Source organism: Camelus bactrianus, chromosome 1 (genome assembly GCF_048773025.1).
Source record: "Camelus bactrianus isolate YW-2024 breed Bactrian camel chromosome 1, ASM4877302v1, whole genome shotgun sequence".
NCBI classification, from domain to species: domain Eukaryota; kingdom Metazoa; phylum Chordata; class Mammalia; order Artiodactyla; family Camelidae; genus Camelus; species Camelus bactrianus.
The window spans coordinates 70,380,448-70,404,209 of NC_133539.1; the positions used below are offsets into that span (position 1 = coordinate 70,380,448).

At 36.6% G+C, this 23,762-nt stretch overlaps 1 protein-coding gene across 9 annotated transcripts in view; it reads right to left on the minus strand.

Annotated features, from left to right (window-relative positions):
• Positions 1-23,762, minus strand: part of MAP3K13 (mitogen-activated protein kinase kinase kinase 13) — a 153,004-nt gene that overhangs the window by 107,406 nt on the left and 21,836 nt on the right. For 5 of the 9 annotated variants that reach the window (XM_074366611.1, XM_074366606.1, XM_074366607.1 and 2 more), the window contains one exon: positions 14,782-19,616. The exons of 2 other annotated variants lie outside the window; for them this stretch is intronic. The gene's annotated coding sequence lies outside the window, so the exon portion shown is untranslated. Of the gene's footprint in view, positions 1-14,781; positions 19,617-21,768; positions 21,849-23,762 lie in introns of all 9 variants that reach the window. 2 more of the 9 variants (XM_074366610.1, XM_074366608.1) reach the window with 2 other exon arrangements.

A 23,762-nucleotide genomic window follows, 5' to 3' on the forward strand; every position in this document is an offset into this window, starting at 1 on the left:
GAGAGACCCCATCATTGAAGGCACAACAATCAACCAAGAAGGACAACGGAGATGGGATAATAAGGAAAAGAAGAGATTTGGATAGCTACTATGGGAAATGCAAATAGATATGAATTAAATGCCACCAGTCAGCAGTGAGGACCCAACCGAGGAGGCAAAACAAACAATATAGCAGCAGAAAACATGATTAGGGAGGTGCTCTGGACTTGCTCAGTTAAAGGAAGAAGGGCCAAAAGTTGACAAGGGGTGGAAGAAGTAAGTCTGGGAGGAAGTTAGTCTGGGAGGAAGTGATTGTTGAAATGGCTAATGATGTTTCCAAGCTGGATAGGGCATAAAGGCAAAGGGGTCAGGGATATAGTTAGTATGATTACCATGGTAGCTGCTGCCATGTATGACACACAGTAGTGTAATATGTTTAAGAGAAAAAAAATAAGGAGGGGGTAAGACAACTAATATAACTGAGCACCTACTATGTAACAGATTCTCTTGGCACAGATAAATATATCATCTCCATCTTCTTACTGGCTAGGCTTCTCCTTTGTCTCTAAGCAAATGCTCATGTCCCTCCTTTTCAAAATTTCCCTGTGATTTATCTACTCACTTTCCTGTCCTTTACCACTAAACTTCTTGGAAAAACACTATACACTAGGGCTGGCAGAAACTAGGCATGTGTGCCTCTACTCTTCCTCCTACACCCATGGCAGGTACAGCCAGTAAATGGAGGCGCTCTTTCCTACTGATGCACACCATGAACATGTAAAACTGAGTAGCACCTACAAAGGGCCTTCTGTATATATGGTAAGCATTCAATAGCAACTCACTAAATGAATAAGCAAATATATACCACACATCAAGGTAGATTTGGGATCACATTTATTATTGTCCTTCTTATTCTGAGGTCTCACTAAAACTTGATTACAGTCTATGCAGGTATGATTGAAAAGGAACAAATAATAGAACTTTTTACACTATATCCATGACCTTGTGGAAATGGGTACCTTTGGCTGCTCCTGCTTAGGGTCATCTATTTGCGTCCAAGTTGCCAAGTTGCATCCAGATACAGCATTTTCCAGGCTGACGATGGGTTTGGGGCTTAGGCTTATCTTTTACCTTTCTTGTCTTTTATGACCCCATTTCTATCCATTTACCCTGTGATCTTCTTAGCACTTTCCTGGGTGTCATCCATTTGCAGCACAAAGGAGGGAAAAAATGCACCATACTCCCTCTTTAAGTACAGAAACCATCTTGTTAAGGTATGGATTTCACTTTGCAAGGAGAATTTGCATGATCTCCAAGTCTGCTGTGGCAGACATGTTCTTAAGGTGGCTCCCGTGATCCCCCACCTGCTAATGTTCACATACCTTTGTGTGATCCCTCTCCTTGAGTATGAGTGACACTTGCTTCTAATCAACAGAATATAGTAAAGGTGCTGGGATGTATGTGATTACATGACATAATGAGGTGATGATGCTATATAAAACCATAGTGTCTGTCTGGCTGGAGTTTCTCCCTTGCTAACTGAGAGGAAGCAAGTGGCCAGGTTGGGGAATCCCAGAGGGCTTGCCTTCAAAGTGTGGGTGGTCCCTGTGAGCTGAGGGAAGCCTCTAGCCAATAGGCAATTAACCAAAAAAACAAAACAAAACAAAAAACCCCAAAATAAAAAACTGAAGCTCTCAGTCCTATAACCACAAGAAACTGAATGTTGTCAATAACTTCACAAGTTTTCCAGTCAAGCCTCCACATGGGAATCCAACTCTGGCCAACACCTTGACTGAAGACGTAGAAGACCATATGGAGAAGGCCCAACCAGGCCATGTTCAGCGTCCTGACCCACAGAAATTGAGATAATAAATGTGTTGCTTGAAGCCACTAAGTTTGTGATAATATTGTTATGCAGCAATAGAAAACAAATACACCCACAGAACTCAACACCACCCTGACTAGAGACAACTTGGTTAATATTTATAGAGAGCAACTAAAACCCCGAGGTACCTCCAATAAGGATTATAATGGCATACTCTAAAACTCCTTTTTATATAAATAAGATCAAGTAACATAATAGAGCAAACATCCTGCCTAATAACTCAAATAAGCACAGTTTATAAACCTAACACTTTGTTAGTGATAGTCACAATCAGCAGCAATGATCATACATAGTGCTTTACTAGTTGGTAAGGAGAATTATGAAAAATACAGAAGATACAGCCTTTGCCTTCTAAGATCCTTTGTTTTCTAGAAGTCTTATCTATGTCATCTGGGAGTTTCTTTATATAAAGTCTTATTTCTGACTATGTTTCTAAAATAGTCAAAGCGAGAGGCATAGACAAGGTACGCAGAGCAGCTTGTAGGCGGCATGGAAAACTGCAGAAGGGGAGCGTGAGTGAGTTGGTTCTGTATTGCGGCATAAGAAATTGCCCCAAACCTAGCAGCTTAAAACAACAAACCTTTATTATCTCACATGGTTTCTGAAGGTCAGGGAGCAGCTTAGGTGGGTGGTTCTGGTTCAGGGTCTCTCATGAAGTTTCAGTTGAGCTGTTGCCCAGGGATGCAGTCATCTGAAAGCTTGCCTGGGTCTTGAGGAACAAAAGTTGACCCTTGTACAGCACGGGTTTGAACTGTGGGGGTCCACTTACATGTGGCTTTTTAAAAATAGTAAATATTATAGTAATACATGTTCTGCGGTTGGATGAATCCCTAGATGTGGCACCGCGGATACGGAGGAACCTCGACTACAGAGAGTTGACTGTAAGCTACCCGTGGATTTTTGGCTGTGCAGAGGGTCGATGCCTGCCCCTCACCCTCTTCCCGCACTGTTCAAGGGTCAGTTGTACTTCCAAGGCTGTTCACTCACAAAGCTGTTTGCAGGAGGCCTCAGTTCCTGAACAACAGGAATTTGGGTGTCCTCATGACAAGGCAGCTGGCTTCTCCCACAGCAAATTATCAAGAGAAAGTAAAAAGCTGCAGTGTTTTTTATGACCTAGTTCAGGGATTAGCAAACTTTCTTAAAGGGCTAGGTAGTAAATACCTTGGGCTTGCATGCCAGAGTATTGTGACTACTTCCTTCAGTTGTTTCAGGGCAAACAATATTTTAGCTACATACAATATGTAAACAAATGGGCATGTCCCAATACAAGTATATTTATAAAAACAGGTGGCCAGCCCACATACTATAGTTTGCTAATCCCTGACCTGGTCTCCAAAGCTGCATGCCCTCATTTTCCCTTTATTTGTTCATCAGAAGCAAGTCATCAGGGCCCAGCCCACACTCAAGGGGAGAGGAATTAGGCTCTAATTCCTGAAGGGAAGAATAAGAGAATTTCTGGACATATCTTAAAATTATCACAATGTGCTTAACACATAGTAAGCAGAATACAGGTTAAATATCGCATTCATTTCTTAGGTCTGCTGTAACAAATCACATGAACTGGATGGCTTAAAGCAACAAAAATGTATTTCCTCACAGTTCTTGAGACTAGAAGTCCAAAATCAAGGTATCAGCAGGGCAATGCTCCCTCTGAAGGCTCTAGGGAAGAATATTTCCTTACCCCTTCCTAACTGCAGATGGCTCCCAGTGATCCTTGGTTTCTTGGCTTGCAGTTGCTTCACTCCAAACTCTACCCACATGGCCTCTTCTCTGTATGTATATTGCTGGGTCCTCTCTTCTTCTTATAAAGATATCACTCATTGGACTTAGGGCCCACCCTATCCAGAATGACCTCGTATTAACTTAAATAATCATAACTACAAAGACTATTTCCAAATAAGGTCATATTCTGAGGTTCCAGGTGAATATCAATTCTAGGGGAACACTATTCAACCCACCACAACACACAATAGTGTCCCTTATCAAGTTCTCTGTCTTCATTTCCTGCACTCCTACCCCTAGGCTCTGATAATCAAAGTGAATGGCTCGTTCTCCTAACCTACTAGACTACTTGACCTTGCTGCTGCTCTCCCTAGAGTGCCCTGTCACCTCTTCCTTGCTTCTGCTTATACTTTAAGACTATTCAAAATCTCTTCCTTCAGAATTCTCTGATGACCCTCCTGGATCTGTTGGAGGTGTTTCAAAGTTAACATATCTACCTCACATAGTCACTATTTTCATGTGTCTGGTGAGAACACTTAAGGTCCACTCTCTTAGAAAGTTTCAAATATACTAAACTGTATTATCAACTATAGTCACCATGCTGTACAGTAGAGCTCCACAATTTACTCATGGTATAACTGAAAGTTTGTGCCCTTTGACCAGCATCTTCCTATTTCCCCTTCCCCATCCCTGGTAACCACTGTTCTACTGTTTCTATGAGTTGGATGTTTTTAAAATCCACATATAAGTGAGTATTTGTCTTCGTCTTATTTCCCTTAACATAATGCCCTCCATGTTGTTTCAAATGGTAGATTTCCTTTTCTATGGCTGAATAATATTCCATTGTATAAATACACCACATGCTCTTTATCAATTCATCTGTGGATAGACACACAGGGTGTCCCCATAACTTGGCTACTATGAATAATGCTGCAATAAACATGGGAGTACAGAAATCTCTTGTATATTCCTATTTCATTTCCTTTGGATATATACTCAGTAGTGGGATTGCTGAATCATTTGGTAGTTCTATTTTTTGTTTTTTGAGAAGCCTCTACAGGTTCTACATCCATAGGTTGAACCAATTGTGGAAAGAAAATATTTGGAAAAAAAACTCCATAAAGTTCCAAAAAGCAAAACTTGAACTTGCCGTGTACCAGCAACTATTTACACAGCATTTACATTGCATTTAAAACTATTTGCGTAGCATATAAATTAGATATTTTAAGTAATCTAGAGATGATTTAAAGTATACAGAAGGATGTATGTTGGTTATATGCAAACACTAGGCCATTTTATATAAAGAATTTGAACATCTGTGGATTTTGGTTTCTGAGGGAGCCCTGGAATCAATCCCCTGGGGATACTATGGATGACTGTATTTCTTTTAATTTTATGCTTTGTTTGACTTTTCTACATTTGGTCATGAAATTAGGCTTCTGTGACTGTTTTAGCTGTTTACTGTTTACTGTTTACCACACTGTCTCTTACTGTGTTAGCAAGTTGGGACATACATTATCTTAAGAATGCTCACAATTTATTCCTGAGAAATTGTACATTACAAACTGTGGCTCTGGCACTTTCAAGCTGTGTAACCCTGCGCAAATTACGTAGCATTATCTGTATAATGGAGATAATGACAGCAGTGGCGGTGGTGGTGATAATTATGACAATACCTGCCTATCTATGGTTACTGCAAAGGTTAAACGAGATAAGGCGTGGCAGCCCAAAGCACACTGCCGGCTTACAAATGTTTGCTAATATTTTAATGAATCTAGTCAGTCACTAAATCCAATTGATTCCATCTAAATATGATTCAAGGTTTCACCCTATTCTTGATTCGCACATCTTCCCCTCAGGTTCCTTTCATCTCTCACCTGGCCTATAACAGGAACCTCTAAACATATCTCCTTGTTTCTAATCTCTTTCCCCTTCAATTCATACAGGTATGATCTTTGTAAAATACAATACGATTATTTCATTCCCCTGATGAAAATCTTTCCATGGCTCCCCATCACTTAAACCAATACTTTCCAGATTTCATTCATTACCATACCTCTTCCCACGTGTTGCAAATGCTTCCTCTGCCTAGGCTCTCTTCTCCATCTTTCGTCCTAACAAATTTATTCCCCATGATTTACCTTATCTGCAATAAGGATGTCACTTAATGTGAACTGCAGATTTTATTCCAGATCCTTATTTTGAACTTTAAAAAACTCTTTGAGTGACATATAATTTATGTACATGAAATGCACAGATCTCAAGTGTTCCAGTTAATGAATGTCAGCAATTCTATACATCTATGTAACCACCACCTCAAACAGTATCTAGAACATTTCTAGAACGCTAGAAAGTTTTCTGATGCCCATTTTCAGTCAACAAAATATCTTCTTCCACCATCCCAGCCAAAAATGTTTTGGCAAAAAAGATTTTAGAGGTCACAGAAAAATCATAACTTTTCCCATTGATAATAAAAGTGCTTTGCATGATTGCAGCTTCACAATCATTGTTATGGGTCTTACATTACTGTGCAAAGTAGGGGTTTTCTGTGTTTTTTAACATTTCATTTTGTCTCCTTTTTGGCATTTTAGCTGTATCTGTTTATGTGTATATGTACATGTACATGTTAATGGTTACTCTAAAGTAGAAGTCAGCAACTAAAGCACGTGGGCCAAATCCAGCTTGGATTTTTTTTAAAAAAAATACTTTATTAGAACACAGCCCTTCTCATTTATGTATTGTCTTGTTTTGTGCTACAACAAGTGTTAAATAGTTTCTACAGAGACCATCTGGCCCACAAAGCCTTAACTATTTATTATCTGGCCCTTTACAGAAAAAGTTTCCAGACCCTTGCTCTAAAGTGACAGTTCTTAAATCTTAGCATATATCAGAGTCACAGAAAGACTGCTGAGCCATATCCCCAGAGTTTCTGACTCAGGTCTGCAGTGGATGGAACCAGAGACTTTCATCTCTAACAAGCTCCCAGGTGATGCTGCTGCTGCTGGTCAGACTACACTCTACGAACCACTGCTTTAGACATTATATTACACACTGTTAACTTATTACAGTCTTTCATACTTTATTATACTACTTCAAACCCAATGTTTGTGCTCTTGTTGTCATATATTTTATTTCTTTATATGCTCTTAACTCTATTGTACATGATTATTATTTTTGCTTTAAACAGGCCATAATTTTTTGTTAATTAACACACACTGAAATTGACTTCTTATGGTGTACAGTCCCATAAGTTTTAATTTATGTATAGATTCTTGCAATTGCCATCACAATAAATTCCTCTGTTATAGGATCTAGTAGAAAAGAGGAGCATGAACAAGTGAGGAATTTTACCACAGAGATGGAAAGTATAAAAAAAGAATCAAAAGGAAATTCTAGAAATAAAAAATATAAAAACTGAAGAATTCATTTGATGGGCATAAGGATCTTGCTGTTGAGTAAAGGTAACTTCTCTACTGGGTGTAAGGTTCTCATGCTTTCTGTTCTTTTCCTTTATTCAGTGAACCAGCACTGTTAACATCCACTTACATGTCCGTGATTTCCAATTTGTATTTATTGCTTCTAATGTATCTTGTATGATTTCTTAAACGTATTGTTTAAAAACTACTCTTGAAACTCAGTTGGAAAAAGTTCTGGCAAAACTTTTTTTCCTTTCAGTTTCTCAAAGCAGCCATATAAACCACTTTATTTTTCGTGTTTGTTCCTAGGGACCTTATTGTCTAATCATTTTCCAGGCAAGAGATTATAAGGCAGTCCTTTTCAGGTTTTCAAGTAGTAACTTTTTATGATCCTTCTTTGATGGGTTTATTTTCTGGTTTATGATCCCCTGGTTATTTTAGGGAACTTGAGCAAGGAAAGCTTGTTGTTTCCTAGATACTTGGCAAACCACTGTGCCCTCACCCCCAACTTATTAAATTCTGAAAGCTGTTTAAGGACAATGGAAGGACAGTCTAGAAATGGAGTTCAGTAGCTTTTAAAACTTCCATTCTGATTTTTATAAAGGATCAGGCTGCCAGAAAAAGATCTAGTTTCTTTCAGCTCCCAGGTCCAGGTTAAGCAGTAGAGTCTTCCAAGGATCTTTCCATTTGACCCCCACAACCCCTAGATGCCTTCTGTGGTATGTCTCACCCTCTTGGTTATTTATACTATTGTAATACAGACTAAAACTTGGTTTTCAATTTCTAATGTAAAATTCTTTTTACTGTCACCTAAGTTGTTATACTGCCTCTAATCATTTGCCTAAGTATCTCTCTTGCCTGTTTTTCTTTGATGAGGTTCTGCAAAGGGTGTGTTTTCTTTGTGTTGCATTTATTGAGAAGTAGAAAAAATGTTGTTCTATACTTTCCAGATGTTCCATAATTTCTTTGATGTCTGTAGGACAACACATGTGACTTGTTTCTGTGATGTTTGCATTGCAAATGTATTTTAAAATGAATTTTATCAGGATCCATCAAAACATTTTGTTATGGAAACAATGGTATACATCTCACAACATGGTATTCAAGATTTATTCCTTAAATTCTACAGAGTAATGCAGTATATTTTATTATTTGGTTATGATTACATTTTGGTCTGGTGAGGAAGGCAGAGTGAGATATTATCATCCCACTTTCCAGATGAGGAAGTTGACACATGGACAGAGATGATTAAATGAAACAGCACACAAAAGAAGTATCTGTGACAAACCCTGGTATGTATCTGTGTGTGTGTGTGCGTGTACATATACACAGAGAAACACACACACACATATATATCTTTATTATATATATACTTTGCAAAATGAGAGTGAAGGCAATCATTTTTTCTTTATAAGAATATATTTCACCACTATCAAAAAGCAAATTAGTGGCATATCTCAAGTTAGAGCTTCTTAACTTCTAGTCATATATAGTCCTTCTAGTAAGGTCTACTCAGATGTCACAGATAACATTTCCATATCTGGTTATGAGCTTTCCACATTCAGGACAAACTACTATCTACTACAGTCTCAGGGTTTAAAATACAATCCAAAGACACTACAGAGACACTTAAACTTTCTTTTCTTTAAGTGTTTCTACTGGCATTACATACCATTTTAACTTCTTCCTTAGATCTCTTTCCCTGAATAGAGCATTCAGCCAAATTCTGATTTAGGTGACGTTTGGCTTTGATTCTTTCTACCTTCTCTTTTGGTTCTTCTCCTACTTCTTATGTGACAATCCATACCCCATAAAAATGAGTTCATGGGCAGAAACAACAGGTAGAGGAACCTGATTAGGACAGTGAACTGTGAGTCAGAGACTATGAATTCCATGGAAAAAACAAACAGAAAAAAGGCCTTCAAGCAAATAGCAATGGGGATTGCTATAGGAGTTGAGTGATTTGAGAGAAGCAAGGGGTTGGAGATGGCCAGGCAGTGAGTGAGCAGGGCAGAGCAGGCCAGACAAGTATATGGAACCAGCAGCAGGCAGAATGTAAAGCGTAATAATGTAAGTCTAATAATGTAAGAGTGACCTTTAGTACTCTTTATTCCTCTTATTATGGCAAATTCCAATCTAATGTGATAGTGGCCCAGAATCCTACCAGTAGTAATAACAGTTGGCTGGCTGACCAGTCAATATGGGGTAAGGAGTAATCACAGCTCTTTTGGCAGAAGAGTTTTCTTTACTCTGTTGAAATGGATGCAATTACAGTAATTCACACCAAAGAGGGAGAGAATGATCCTTAACATTATGTATGGAGAGAGAATGATCTTTAACATTAAAAGTATGTTTTGAGCAGACGACCAAAGCAACACCTCTCTGAGTTATCTCTATACCATACTCATGCCTATATTTTAGTTCAAAACTCCAGGTGAAAAAAGGCTTCTGTGGTCAAACAGGCTGAGAAATGCTGCATGACCCTCTTATTAGAAATATTAACATTATAAGGTCCTGAGAAGTCTTGAAGTACATAAACTCATTTAATCTTATTTAATAGACTTTTATGGTTAGTGCTTTCAGTGCCCTGTTCAAGAAATCTTTGCATATCCCAAGACTGCAGATATATTTTTCCTTGTTTTTTCTCACTTTCTGGTTCTGAGTTTTATATTTAGATCTATGATTCATACCTATTTAATTTTTGTGTATGGAGTGAGAAAGACGTAGAGGTTTTTTCCCCCATTAAAAAATCCATTTGATCCAGCAACATGTTTAAAAAGACTATCCTTTTCCCATTGAATTTACTTGCTACCTAGATCAAAAATCAATTGACCTTATATGTGTATATCTATTTCTTGATGCATTTTTCCGTTCGATTGATATATTTATCTATCCTTAAGGCAATACTTGGTTAACTGTAGCTTTACAGTCTTGAAATCACATATCCCCCCATCTTGTTTCTTTTCAAGATTGTTTTATCTCTTCTATATTCATTGTGCTTCCAGATAAATTTTAGAATCAGCTTGACAATTTCTTCAAAAATGCCTGCTAGAATTTCGATAAGAGATTGCATGGGATCTATAGATTAATTTATAGAGAATCAGGATCTCAACAATTTTGAGTTCTATAATCCATGATTATGGTACGGTTGAATACAGGTTTGAATTGCATGGGTCCATTTACACTCAGATTTTTTTCAATAGTAAATGCTATGGTACTACATTATCTGAGGTTGGTTGATACTGCGAATTTGGAACCTGGATATGGAGGAACTGTATATATGGAGGGCTGACTATAAGTTATATGCAGATTTTCAATTGTGTGAAGGTCATCAGCTCTGCTAACACTCGGCTTGTTCAAGAGTCAACTGTATATATATATTACACTATTTATTTTGATCTTCTTTAGTTTTTCTCAGCAATGTTTTACAGTTCTCAGTATAGAAGTCTTGTGATCTTTTTAAAGATTTATTTTTATGTATTTGGTATTTTAATGGTGATATTTTCATTTATTTTCTAATTGTTTTAGCTGAACTAATTATTTCAAATACAGTTTTTTATACTGACTATAACCTATAGCCTTGTTAAATTAATTAATAAGATCAAATAGTTTTCATAGCTTCTGCAGGGTTTTCTATGTATGTAATCATGCTGTGTGTGGATAATAACAGTTTTGCTTCCTTTCTAAACTTTGGCTTTTTATTCTTTTTTCTTGCCCTATCATGGTGGCCCTATACCAAGCACATAATATACATCATCTCATTTAATCTTTGTAAAACTCAGTGATATTCCTATTTTACAGATAAGAAAACTGAGGCTGAGAAATGTCCCATAACTTGCCCAATCAATTTTGCACATCTATTAATAGATCTAGAATTCAAACCCAGACACACTTACTCCAAACCAATACCTATGATTACTAAATTTGGAATATTAGGAGGCACAAAAGCAAAAAGTGTTATCAAATTAAAAATAGGAAAAAAACCTCATTAAAGGGCAAAGTATCAGTTTACAGAAAAAAAGAGCAAGTTGCCTTAAATATGAAAAGATGCTCAATCCCACTCAAAATGAGGGAAATACAAATTAAAACCATGCTAAAATGGTGCAGCCACTAAGAAAACTATAGTGGTCTCTCAAAAGATGAAAAATAGAATTACCATATGATCCAGCAATCCCACTTCTGGGTTTATCCAAAAGAACTGAAGGCAGAACCTCAAAGAGTTATTTACATACTCACAGTCATAGCAGCATTAGTCACTATAGCCAAGAAGCGGAAGCAATCTACTTGTCTATAGATGGATGAATGAATAAACAAAATGTGATATTTACAACACAATGGAATATTATTCTGTCTTAAAAATGAAGGAAATCTTGTCATATGCTATAACATGGATGAACCTTGAGGACTTTATGTTAAGTGAAATAAGCCTCACAAAAACACAAAAACTGTAGGATTCCACTTATATGAGATATCTATACTAGACAAATTCATAGAAACAGACAGTAGCCCCTTGCTAGGGGCTGGGGGAAGGAGAAATGGAAAGTTGTTATTTAATGAGTAAAGAGTTGAAGTTGTTGTTCTTACTGAAGTATAGTTGATTAAAGTTTCAGTTTTGTGGGGGGAGGGTATGGCTCAGTGCAAGTGTGTGCCTCACATGCACACGGTCCTGGGTTCAATCCTTAGTCCCTCAATTAAAATAAATAAATAAATAAACCTAATTACCAACCCCCTGCAAAAAGAGTTTCAGTTTTGCAAAATGAAAACGTTCTAGAGATCTGTTTCATAATAATGTTAAGTTACTTAACACTACTGAATTGTACACTTAAAAATGGTTATGATGGTAAATTTTATGTTATTTTTTAAATCACAATTTAAAATTTTAAAAACTATTTTTAAAACCGTAACACAAATTTTATTATAAATTCTAAAAAAAACCCTGCTGAAACCATTATTTAAGCTATTTGGCAAAAATTCAAAAGTCTGATAACACTCTCTTATATGGTTGTTGCTTATAGGAATACAAATTGGTACAATCCCTATGGAACACAGCTAGGCAAAATCTAGGACACTTTTTGATGTACCAATTCTACTCTAGTGACTTTAATATTGTTTTAATGTGTGAAATGGTATGTGCCCAAGATTGTGAACTTTGGCATTGTTTACAATAAGAAGATACTGGAAACAACCAAAATGCCCATTACCGGATGATGTTAAATCAGTTGTCATACATCTATTCATTGAAATACTATGCAGCTATAATACTATGTATTTATTAATTTATTTTTAAATTGAAGTATAGTCAGTTTACAATGTTGTGTCAATTTCTGGTGTACAGCACATTGCTTCAGACATACATGAATATACATATATTCAACACGCAGCTTTTAAAAATGAGAATGTTCACTATGTACTGATATGAAACGAGATTCAACATGTATCATAAGTGGAAAAATTAAGACTAGTACATATAATAGTATGCATAAAAAGGAAGGAAGTAAAAATCTGTTTATACTTTTATATTGCCTTGATATATAAAGAAACTCTGGACACATGAAAAAATAATAATAGTGATTTGGGTGCCCTGAAATGGGAACTAAATGGGTAGGCGACTGGGGAAGGAAGACTTTTCAATGTATACTTTTTAAAATGATTTGGCCTTGGAACCATGTGAATATATAATCTATTCAAAAATTCAATTAAAATCCCTATGCTTAAAAATAAATTTTAATGGCACCAACTGACATTAAGTTATTCATAAAACAAATGTTTACCAAGTATCTACTGTACGTCAGGTAGGCACTATTTTGGGCACTGGCAATACAGCACTGAACAAGATAGAGTTCTTGCCCTCGGAGAATTTATATTCTAGTGGAAAAGACTATATATATATTCTGAATAAGATAAATAATGCCAGGTAGTTATTTAAGAAAAAGTAAATCAGGGTAAAGGAAAAAGCAGCGATACAGTGAAACTGAAGCAGTGGTGCCTTTGAGGAGGAGGCATTTGAATGAAGGGAAGGAAGAAACAATGCGGGGGAAAGCGTTCCAGGCAGCAAAAGCCGGGACACAGGAACAGTCTTCATGTGTTCCAGAAACAGCAAAAAAATTTACGTAGCTGGTGCAAACTGTGAGAACAATGGAAGGCAATGATGCTAAACCTTCGGTCAGAAGGAAGATCTTATGGGCTTTGTGGAGCAAAGGGTTTGGATGTTAGAGACACCTATTGGAGATTTTAAAAAGATCTGAAAGGGTTCTGGTTAAGATATTGCCAGTGCACACCTGTATGGCCTTCCAGGTGGTTCAAAGACTGAAATACTTCAAATATGATTAGGAAATAGCTGCTTCCCTGGTAATAGTATCACCTGCCGTGCTGGCTCCTCTCCCAGGATACCCAATCCCCTCCCCTCCATGAACCAATAACAAAATAAGTAGCCTGGCCTAGCAGTGGTTTTTGAGTTGGGGGAGTTAAATTAGCTCAGGAACCTAAAATCACTGCAATTCAGCAATCTAAAAGATGAGCCAAGGTTTCCCTTCATTACAGGTCTACAGCTTGCTTACGACAGTGTGTCTTGGGCTTCCATCCCACCAAGGGTCAGCTGGGGCCCAATTCCATTGTCTGGGCCCCTGCTTAGTCCAGCAGGAATAACAGGCAGGTTTGAGAAAAAGACTCAATGTCCCTGAGGTCTAAGATGCAGCTAGAGGAGAGGGGAAACCCAGTGTACTTCTATATAAACAATCCATCTCAGTACTCTCAAAGTAATTTGAAAGATTACTGGCCCACAGCCAGACTTTATAACTTTTATATAATATATTAACCACATAAAACTATTTCTATGTTCAAAGTCGTACAATTGTGGAGTACCAGGAGGTTTTTTTTAATTTTTGTTTTTTAATACATCATGGCAAAGGGAAATAGAAAATATCAACCTCCCTAACACCAAATGCAATCTTAATACTCTCATAGCCACACTCAATAAAATCAATGTTTGTATAACAATGTGTAGTTCCTAGACTCCGAATCTCAACGTAGAACTACTACAGCTGAAATACAGCAATTCTAATTTCACATATGAAATTTATTTTACACACTGTGGTACTAGGAATTCAGTCTGGAAAATTAGTACACATGTCAAAATCTTAAAAACAGATTTCTCCAAAGCTACACTAACTTTCTAAGGCTGCTTGCCATTTTCATCCACTTCACAAATTTACTCCCCTTTGAAAACACATTTTGCCGCTCTTAAATCTAGGATCCCAACATCTGATTATGCCGTATTAGTTCTACTTAGTTCTCATTCATTTGATGTCTTTGAACATCGAAACCTCCAGTTTAATTACTAAGAGACTACCACATACTTGCTAACATAAACTTGTAACATGAAACTAAACTAAAGGAAAAGCAACTGAAAAGAATATCAGGGAGAAATCTAAATACTACTTAGAAATTATCAGTCTCCGGGCACCAGATTTATATTTGATCACTTTTATTTTCTGACCACAAGCACCTTAATTCAACCAAAGGTAAGACATTAAAAGTCATCTCATGCAAGCAGGAGGTCCTGTGCTAGCAGAACACTTGCTGAAAAACTTTATGACTTTCCTTTTCATTTTAAAAAAGAAAACTACTCGTGAAATGCCAAAACTTTCTTGTACGTAGGTCTAATACACAAGATTTAGGGCCAGGTAAGACCTTAACCTTAGGTGGAATTGTTCCTACCATATTTTCATATTCAAGTATCAAAATATTAAAAACAAAACAAAACAAAACAAAACTACTTACACCACAGCAACCTGAAGTCTGCACAGACAGCATGAAACTACCAGCAGCCGCCTATTTCCTCACAGACTAAACTTTGTTCCCTTCCTGGCTGGTTCTGGATCGAGTTCACACTGATACACATTTACCATGGCCTTGGAAGCTACCACTCAACGAGGTGGGAGGGTTTGTTAATTTAACTCCTGCTTGATATCCACTTATCAGCAACTTCTCAAAGGTCAAGGTGAACATGTTTAAAGAGACAAATGCAAGGAAGATTCTAGAGAAAGCCTGAAAAATTTCATAACCTCTGATGGCTGAGTTTTGGTTTCAGACGGGATTTCCTTCTTGTAAGTTCCTGGAAAAAAACAAACAAACCAATACAATAGTCCTCTAAGCATCAAAAATCTTGTTTTCGTCCTCTGATAAAAGTTTTCCCTCCTCCTCAGAATACGTACATTGTGCAATCATGGCAGAAAGAGGCCAGAAGTTGCTACGATAGTATCCCATCACCTCCATTCTCCCCAACTCCCTCACTAGTTAGGGAAGTAATGCAGAGTTCTTGTTAAACTTAGTGCTTTCTGACACTGAAACCACTTGCTGATCTAATGTAAAGTGAGAACTTGGATCCCAAATTCTGTTCTTCACAAGATAAAATGTTATGCTGCTTCATCTCTTTCCACATCCCTAAGCTTCTTTCCCTCTGAGCTATTATATTTCTGCAGTTGTGCATTAGCCTTTGAAGTAGAAACCATTTATTATGTACTTACTGCACTAATCACTTTATAAGCATTATACCATTCTCACCTAAGCAATAAATTTCAGGATCATCTTCAATTCTTCTTAGTCTGATTCTCTGTATCCAGTTTAGCCCCTTCACCATCCTGGTGGTCCTCTGCAATAAGCACTGTGGTAGGCAGAATAATGGCCCCTCTACAGGTGTCCACACCTTAATCACCATCTGAATAAGTTACCTTACACAGCAAAGGTACTTCATACGTGCAACTAAGGTTAAGAAGTTTGGGATGGGGTGACTATCCAGATGTGTCTCATCTTTCCCAGCTGTGGTAAGAGAGAGGTGCTGTGAGGACTTGATTCGCTCTTGCTGGATTTGAAGATGGAGGAAGGGCACTGCTAAAAGGTGGAAAAGGCAAGAAAACATACTTTCTCCAGAAGCCCCAGAAAGGGACATGGCCCTCACAATACTTTGGCTTTAGCCTAGTGAGACCCCCCATTGGATATTTGAACTACAGAACTGTAAGATAATAAATTTATATTGTTTTAAGCCACCAAGTGTGATAATTTTTAACAGCAGCAATAGAAAAATAATACAGGTACTTTAATTTCAAAATGTCCTTTTGAAAACATAATGCTCAGAAGTGACAGAATACTCCAAATGAGGTCTGAGGAGAAAAAAAAAATCATGGAACTATCAAGTTCCTTAATCCAGATGCTATAATTTTATAAACGCAACTCAAGATTGTTTCAGATTTTTACTGCATTATGCTGTTAAGTTAGTGTCACACAAACTACATCATATCAGGTGCCTCGTTCATTTTTTCAACTAATTTTGGAAATTAAATGTCGAGCTATATATTCAATCCTTTTAAATTTCACTTTGTTGGTTTTAGCTCATCCTTCTAACATTAAGATAGTTTTGAAATCATGCCTCTGTCCTCTTTCATTGGAAGTATCTTTTTAAGCCTAACTTCATTGACTTAATTCCTATGTATTCACCAAGCTATTAGTAAATAGATACTGAGCAGTCAAGATCAAGAATAGAGTGCTGAAACAGAGAATAGAGTTCTGTTATTAGAGACCTTCAGTTTGACATTGGTCCATGAATCAATACTCTTTGGGTATACAAGTTTCATCATCTGCAAAAACACCTACTCTCGTGTAGCTTACTTTTTTTTTAAACTTGTCAAATGTATCAAGAGAATAAAACGACTTAATAAATGAAGATATGTCTACAGCATACTAATCCACCAGAATTCTACTGGAAATGGAGATGTGGTTAGTTTGATATGAGCAGTTTTTTGTTTTGTTTTGTTCTGTTTGTAATTCAATGCCCTCTTAGTGACTATCATCTTTTTTAAGAGTTTACAAACTATCAGTTAATCTTCCTAGAAGTCTACTTGAAATCAAAAGGAAGTCTTCCCAATTGTAGGAAGTGACAAGAATCTCTGTCTTAAAAGAGGAGATACAGTGGAGGGAGAAGTGGGGGAATACTGTGAAAGAATGCACGGTGGGAGGAATGAGCACTGCGTGCCCCTGGGAGAGTATAAAAACCACACTTACCAAGCAGGAGTGGTTGTTGGAAAGTAGTGTGACATTAGGGTTGAAACATACGATGTAGAGTCTTGAAAAGAAGACTAAGTTTTTAACTTAATAAATGAGAAAACAGGTAAAATTGCAAGATTTTAAAGAAGGAAAAGAACAAGGACATTAACAACCTAATTGAAAAATGGGCAAAGTTATATGCACAGCTCATAGAAGAAGAAATATAAATGGGTCAAATATATAAAAAGGCACTCCACCTCACTCATTATAAGAGAAATGCAAATTAAAAGTACAATGACATCATTTCAACCTATCAGGTTGGCGAAGTTCAAAAAGTTGCATAAGACACAATGTTGGTGAGGTTATGGGAAAATAATGGAAGATGAATTCGTAGAACCTCTAAAAAGCAAACTGGCAATCAAATTATGAATACATATACCCTTACACTCAGCAATAACTAAAAACATACATATATAAAAAGATATATATCCATGAATATTCACTGCAACATTGTTTGCAAAACATGTCAAACAGCAGGGAACTGGTAAATTAAATTACATTGCAAATATCCAATGGAATATTGGAATTTAAAAAAAAAGGGCAAATTTGTGTTACTGGTAAAGAGTGATTGAGGCATATTAAGTGAAAAAAGGTAAAATACAGAGCTGTGTGTGTCTGTGTAAAGGCAGAGTCTCTCTGGAAGAACAGTCAAGAATCCAGAAACAGTGGGGTGTCTCTAGGGAAGGGACTGGAGAGCTGTGGCTCAGAGGCGGGAAGGAGACTTATATATTCTTTTCTCCTTTTTGATCTTCCAAAGTTAGTATTACCTTTTTAAAAATAAATAGATATACTAAATGGCCATATGGCATCCTGGAATAGAAAAAGTATAGTAATGAAAAATCTGGTAAAAACCAATCTGGATTTTAGTTAATTTTCATGTACCTTTATAATTTCTTAATTTTGACAAATAATCCGTGGTTATATAAGATGTTAACATCAGGAGAAACTGGGTGAAGGTACTATTTTTTCAATTTTTCTCTAAATCTAAAATTATTCCCCAAATTAAAAGTTTATTAAAATAAGAAATAAACATTTAAGAAGTTAGTAGGGCAGCTATGATGGAAACGGCTTGGAGAGAGGAGAGATTAGAACCAAAGAGGCCAGGTGGAAAACTGTGGCAGTAATCCTGGCATGAGGTGATGAAAGCCTGCATTAGGGTAAAAGTCATGAAAATACAATGGAAAGAACTAACACAGACAGAAGACACATTTCAAATGGAAAAAAAATCAACAAAATATTTGCAATAGTGGAGAGAGAAAAGAATAGTGATACCAGTGACAAAGGATGAAAATAGAGAAGGAAGCTGGTTTGAAGGGGAATGAGATTCAATTCATTCACTCAAACAATATTTGTTGGTACCTACTATGCTAGGCACTTTGCAAAGCACTGGGGTTGTGAGAGTGACCCTAAAACATTTTAGTTCAATTGTCCAAAGGCATCTGGATATTACAGGATGAGAGTTCAGGTGAGAGGACAGAACTGAGATGGCTGAGAAAGACAATACAGAGTGAGGAAGGAGAGGCCAGAACTGAGCTGTGGACCAGAAACACAATTAGGGGGAAGAGAGGAGCAGCAAAGAAGAGAAGGAATTAGTTTTGGAAAAAAAAAAAAAAAGCAGGGTAGGGTCATTTCCTGGAAACCAAGATAAAAGATCAAAGAAGTAGAGTTTCATCAAATGCACTGTCCAAGAAATGAGGGTATGTAAAAGACCACAAGACAGCTGGTTAAAAAGAGAGATGACTGATGGCAAAGGATGTCATTCAAGAGACCTTTTTCACTTTCAATCAAGCCTAAATGGAACCCAGATTACAGAAATCAAAATTTTCTTACAAGAAAGCACTTCTGAGTCAAAGGCATTTGGGAAATGGTATTCCATTTATTATCATGCTCTCAAACTGGGTATATGGATTTTTATGTAGCATCAGCTTTATTTGGAGGAAAATATACTGAAAGAGAGAGAAAAATACAAAATTTGCATGATTTCAAGCAAATCCTAAGATTTCAAGCATAGGGCGCTACCTTCTTACCTCAAGGGCTACAAATTCACTCTCCAGTTCCATAAAGGGGTACTTGGGTAGAAATTTGAGAAGCACTGATATAATGGTCAGCTCTGCTTAAATGTGGGCTTTTAATTAAAACTTAAGATAACTATATTTTAAAAAATAACTTTATGAGCTATGGCCTCGCATGGCAAATTACAATAAACATTTCACATTCAAAGAAGAAAAATAATGAACAAAATTTTGGATTTACAACATTTGCCACTTTGTTATTTCTATTTATGTAACCATACATTATTTATCCTTTATTTTATGCATATTTTACATCTATTCAGTGTTTAATGAATATCTTTTATAAAAGCCTTACTTTGTCCAAAGGTAGACAGCAAATGCATCTGTGATCTCTGCAACAGTGTGAGGTACATGGAACAGAAGGGACAGAAAGCACCAAGCTGTACAGAATGCTGCAGGGCAGACACTGAACCTTTCACAAAGGCTGTACAAACTCATACACACCTGCAACAGGGAAAGATTTTTAAGCTACTCAATAATTAAAGTTAAAAGTAAATTCAATATGCTATTATTTTATGAGGCACCATGTATGTTAACATTAAATAAAACACAGATTTAAAGAATCAGGACTAAATAAACTGCCAGCCTATGGATGAATAACTCTTCTAGCTATTTTCTAAACAGTCAACATTTCATTGTGTATTTAGACCACACAAAAGACATTTACAGAATGACAATACTTTGATTCATCATGTATATCCAGCCATGTTTGCTTAGTCAAATGCCTGTCTGTTTGTCGATGTCATTTAAGGGCAGGTTTATAAAGCTTCAAGAACAAGAACTAGATCTGATTCCACTGATATAACTACCAAGGGAAACACAATGAAAAGAGTTTCAGAATTCCTGCCTCTACTCTGTCTGTGTTGTAAGGGCTGGAGAGTGCAAAGCCGTTTTTCTAAGCACTGAATATTTTGCCAATCCAGAAGAGCTATAATACACCACAGAGATATAAACTTAATTTCCAAATTAATTAAATTTATTATTTTTGATATGAAATATAAAAGAAACCCAGTATGCATTTTTCCTTTAACATTAAAAAAAAAAAGAGCCACTTAAAACCAGATGCAGAGGGAGGGTATAGTTCAAGTGGCAGAGTGCATGCCTAGCATGCACAAGGTCCTGGGTTCAATCCCACAGTACTTTCTCTAAAAATAAATAAATAAATAAACCTAATTACCTCCTCCCCTGACCAAAAAAACAAAACAAAACAAAAAAACACTAGATAGGTTAATGTCTACACAAAGGCAATTTTTTTCCTTTTCTTCCTTTAAAGTTTGAATAGGTGAGTGACCCTGCTGGAATTCCCCTGTCAGCTCTGGAGTTTCAAACAGAAACTACTGTCACATGATACATTAGAATGGCATGCCAAGTAGTATCTGTCTCTGCACCTTGAACGCGGATGTTATAGCACAGCTGAATCAATAAACTTTACATAAAATGAAAGTTTTTTTTCCCTTAGGACATTTAAGATCACATTTAATTATATTTGACAGTATATATTTATAGGGTCAATTATACACAGAAGTATTTACCCGGTTCAAGAAATTCAGTCTTGATACAGCTTCCAGCTATCAAAGACAGACCAATTTTTAAGTATGTCAAACACTGAATATATCATGCTGAAGTCACAATCTGAGTCCATATTTAATTCCTGTTACATTAGAATAACTACCTAAAAATCTACATAATAATGAAAGCATTTACCTTATCTGCTTTATTTCAGATTTTCTAAAATACCTACTTTCACCCAGAGGAAGTTATTCCCGATTTACTGTGAAAGGGCTTATAGCAAACCTGCCCTTTCCTTTGTAAGGCAGTCCAGAAACTAACCCTAAACCACTGAAAACTAGTACAGAGTCATAAGTAACATTCGGGATGATTTAGAACAGAAACACAGTATTTCCCCACCTAGGCCATAACTCCAGTTTCACCCTTGGCAATTCTCTCCCTCCGTTTTCAGAAGGTGAAAGTACAATAAGTTTGCTCTGGAATTTTAGCTCAGTTATCTAGCTTGCTCTCAAAAGCTGTTCACAGGACAGAAAAAAAAGTTAAACATTTCATAATCTGAGTTTCGATAGAATATATTAGTGTTTCAGAAGTTGAGATGAACTGGTACACAAGACTGAATGAGGAAAGAGAATCAGGGAAAGTGCAGCAAAGGGAACACTGCTCTCTAATATTTTTCCTAGACTCTCCATACTGTTTTATAATAGTGGCTGGAATCTTTTCAATATTATATAAAGAATATAAAATATTCTTTAAATAAAAATTTTAAACCATTACCATGACATCACAATAATTACAGCTCACAATGTTTCCTGTCCCTACTCCCTTCAATTTAGGAAGGCACAGGGATAATAATTCCACATAAAATTGCAACCCTGATTTTTCCCCTGTACTTTCTTTTTGTTTGTTTGGTTTGGTTTGGTTTTGAGGGGGGAGTCATTAGGTTCATTTATTTCATTTTATTTTTTTAATGGAGGTACTGGGGATTGAACCCAGTACTTCATGCATGCTAAGCATGCGCCCTACCATTGAGCTATACCCTCCCCATAACCCTGATTTTTCAAATAAAGCTGGAATAAAATGTAATTACTGGGGGCAAGGAGGAAGGAAAACTTAGATAATCAGATTGCCTTCTCTCAAAGACTTCTCTCTTCTATCTCCACCTCCCAACTGTTAACAAAAAGAAAAAAAAGAATTTTGATAGTATTATTTGGACATATTAAGATATTTAGCATAACCAATTCACAATTATTTCCTATGCTTTACTTCGCAAAATGCTTTCTTTAAAACCTATGGCATATAGAGAGATGTCTTAAAGGATATTGGCATCTTGGGGAAGGGAAGAGAGTTCAAAAACATCTTTTGTACTTTTTTATATATTTTGACTTAAATATATTTATAACTTCCAACCCCTATAAAATTATTTCCATTTTGGAAAATAAAAGCCACTCAGTGCAAAGATTTTTATGTGATGCTATCAAACAGTAAACTCTTAAATGCAAAAACAAGAAGTATTCTGGCTTCTAAGATACAATTTCATATTCACAAGTAAGGAAAAAATATATCCCATGCCTTTTTTATTCAGGGCTTTCTCTTACTGACTTTTTATATCCTGATGAATTCCACACTGATATCTTCTGCTCAGACCTCTCTCTTTCTCTTTTCTATGGTTAGTTTTGAAATCTCATAACCAAAAATATAAGAAAAGCTCATATGTATGGAGCCAGACATTGTTCCGAACACTTAATTTATACAATCCTCACAACAACCTCATGAGATACTTCCAGTTTAAAAATATGCTGTTATCCCCACTTTATAGAGTAGAACCTAGAAGTAGAGGTAGTTAATATTCCATGTGCAATAAGGCACGATAGCAAAATTTGTTTTGTTATGACTAAATAATTTGCTTATTTTTTTTTCTTTTTCTTTTGGATTTCTTTCCGAGGCATTTCCAAAGGAGTGACACTTGGAGGAAAGGGATGCGTGATTTTGCTGTTTTCATAGTATATCTCCATATTCTTTTTCTGAGATTTTTCTAATGCAGTGATTCTCAACTTATGGTCTCTGGACCAACAGCATCAGCATTACTTGGGAACTTGTTAGAAATGTAAATGCTCAGGTCCCATTAGAAACTCTAGGGTAGGGCCTGGCAATCTGTGTTTTTGTTCACACACACACACACACACACACACACACACACACACAAACACACTCTGCTTTTTGTTAAATTACTCCTCCAGGATGATTCTGATGCGTGTTAAAGTTTGAGAACCATTGTATTAATGTGTAATATATACATCAGTTATGAAACAGATTCCATTTGGTCATACATTTCATATATCCAGGTATGACTACATATTTTTACTAATTGCATTACATCTCTTGGAAGGGAGGCACTTATTTGCATTCATTCCACAAACATTTACGAAGCACCTACTATGTGTTTAGAATGAGTGCCTGAAGAACTAGTCTAGTGAGACAGGCAGAAATGTAATAATTACAATGCCACATGCTAATACAGTGACAGAGATACACAGGAAGCTGAGGAGGGGCAAACTGCAGTAGGTTAAGGCCTGTGTCTTGATCTCTTAGGTACTGCTGCACTCCACTGCACCCTTCTGAGAAACATTATTTTGTGTGAACAGATCCTGCTGCCCTAGCCCAGGGACCCAAGCCCCAAACAGGGGCCTTATCATAGCAGCACTCCCTATCCTACAGGGATTAACAGGCTCAGGAAGATCATTCCTTCTTGGTGAGATCCACAGGCAGTGACAGACAAGTAGAGAATGTAGTCAGTTGTCTCTGGAGCTGCCTATGAGTCCAAAGAGTTTTCGAATTTTAATCCACAAGTAACTTTACAATAATTCACTCTTTTCCCACCACTCTCTCATGTTTTTCATAATGCTATCAAGGTATTTTCCAAAATACAAAAAGTTTTAAACACCCTCTGTACCCTTCCAAGTTCACATACTCTCTCTAATACTTTATTCACTATTCTGAATATAGTGTTTATCATGCCCCCAAAAGTACAGTGGATCCTTGAACAACACAGGTTTGAATTGCATGGGTCCACTCACATGTAGA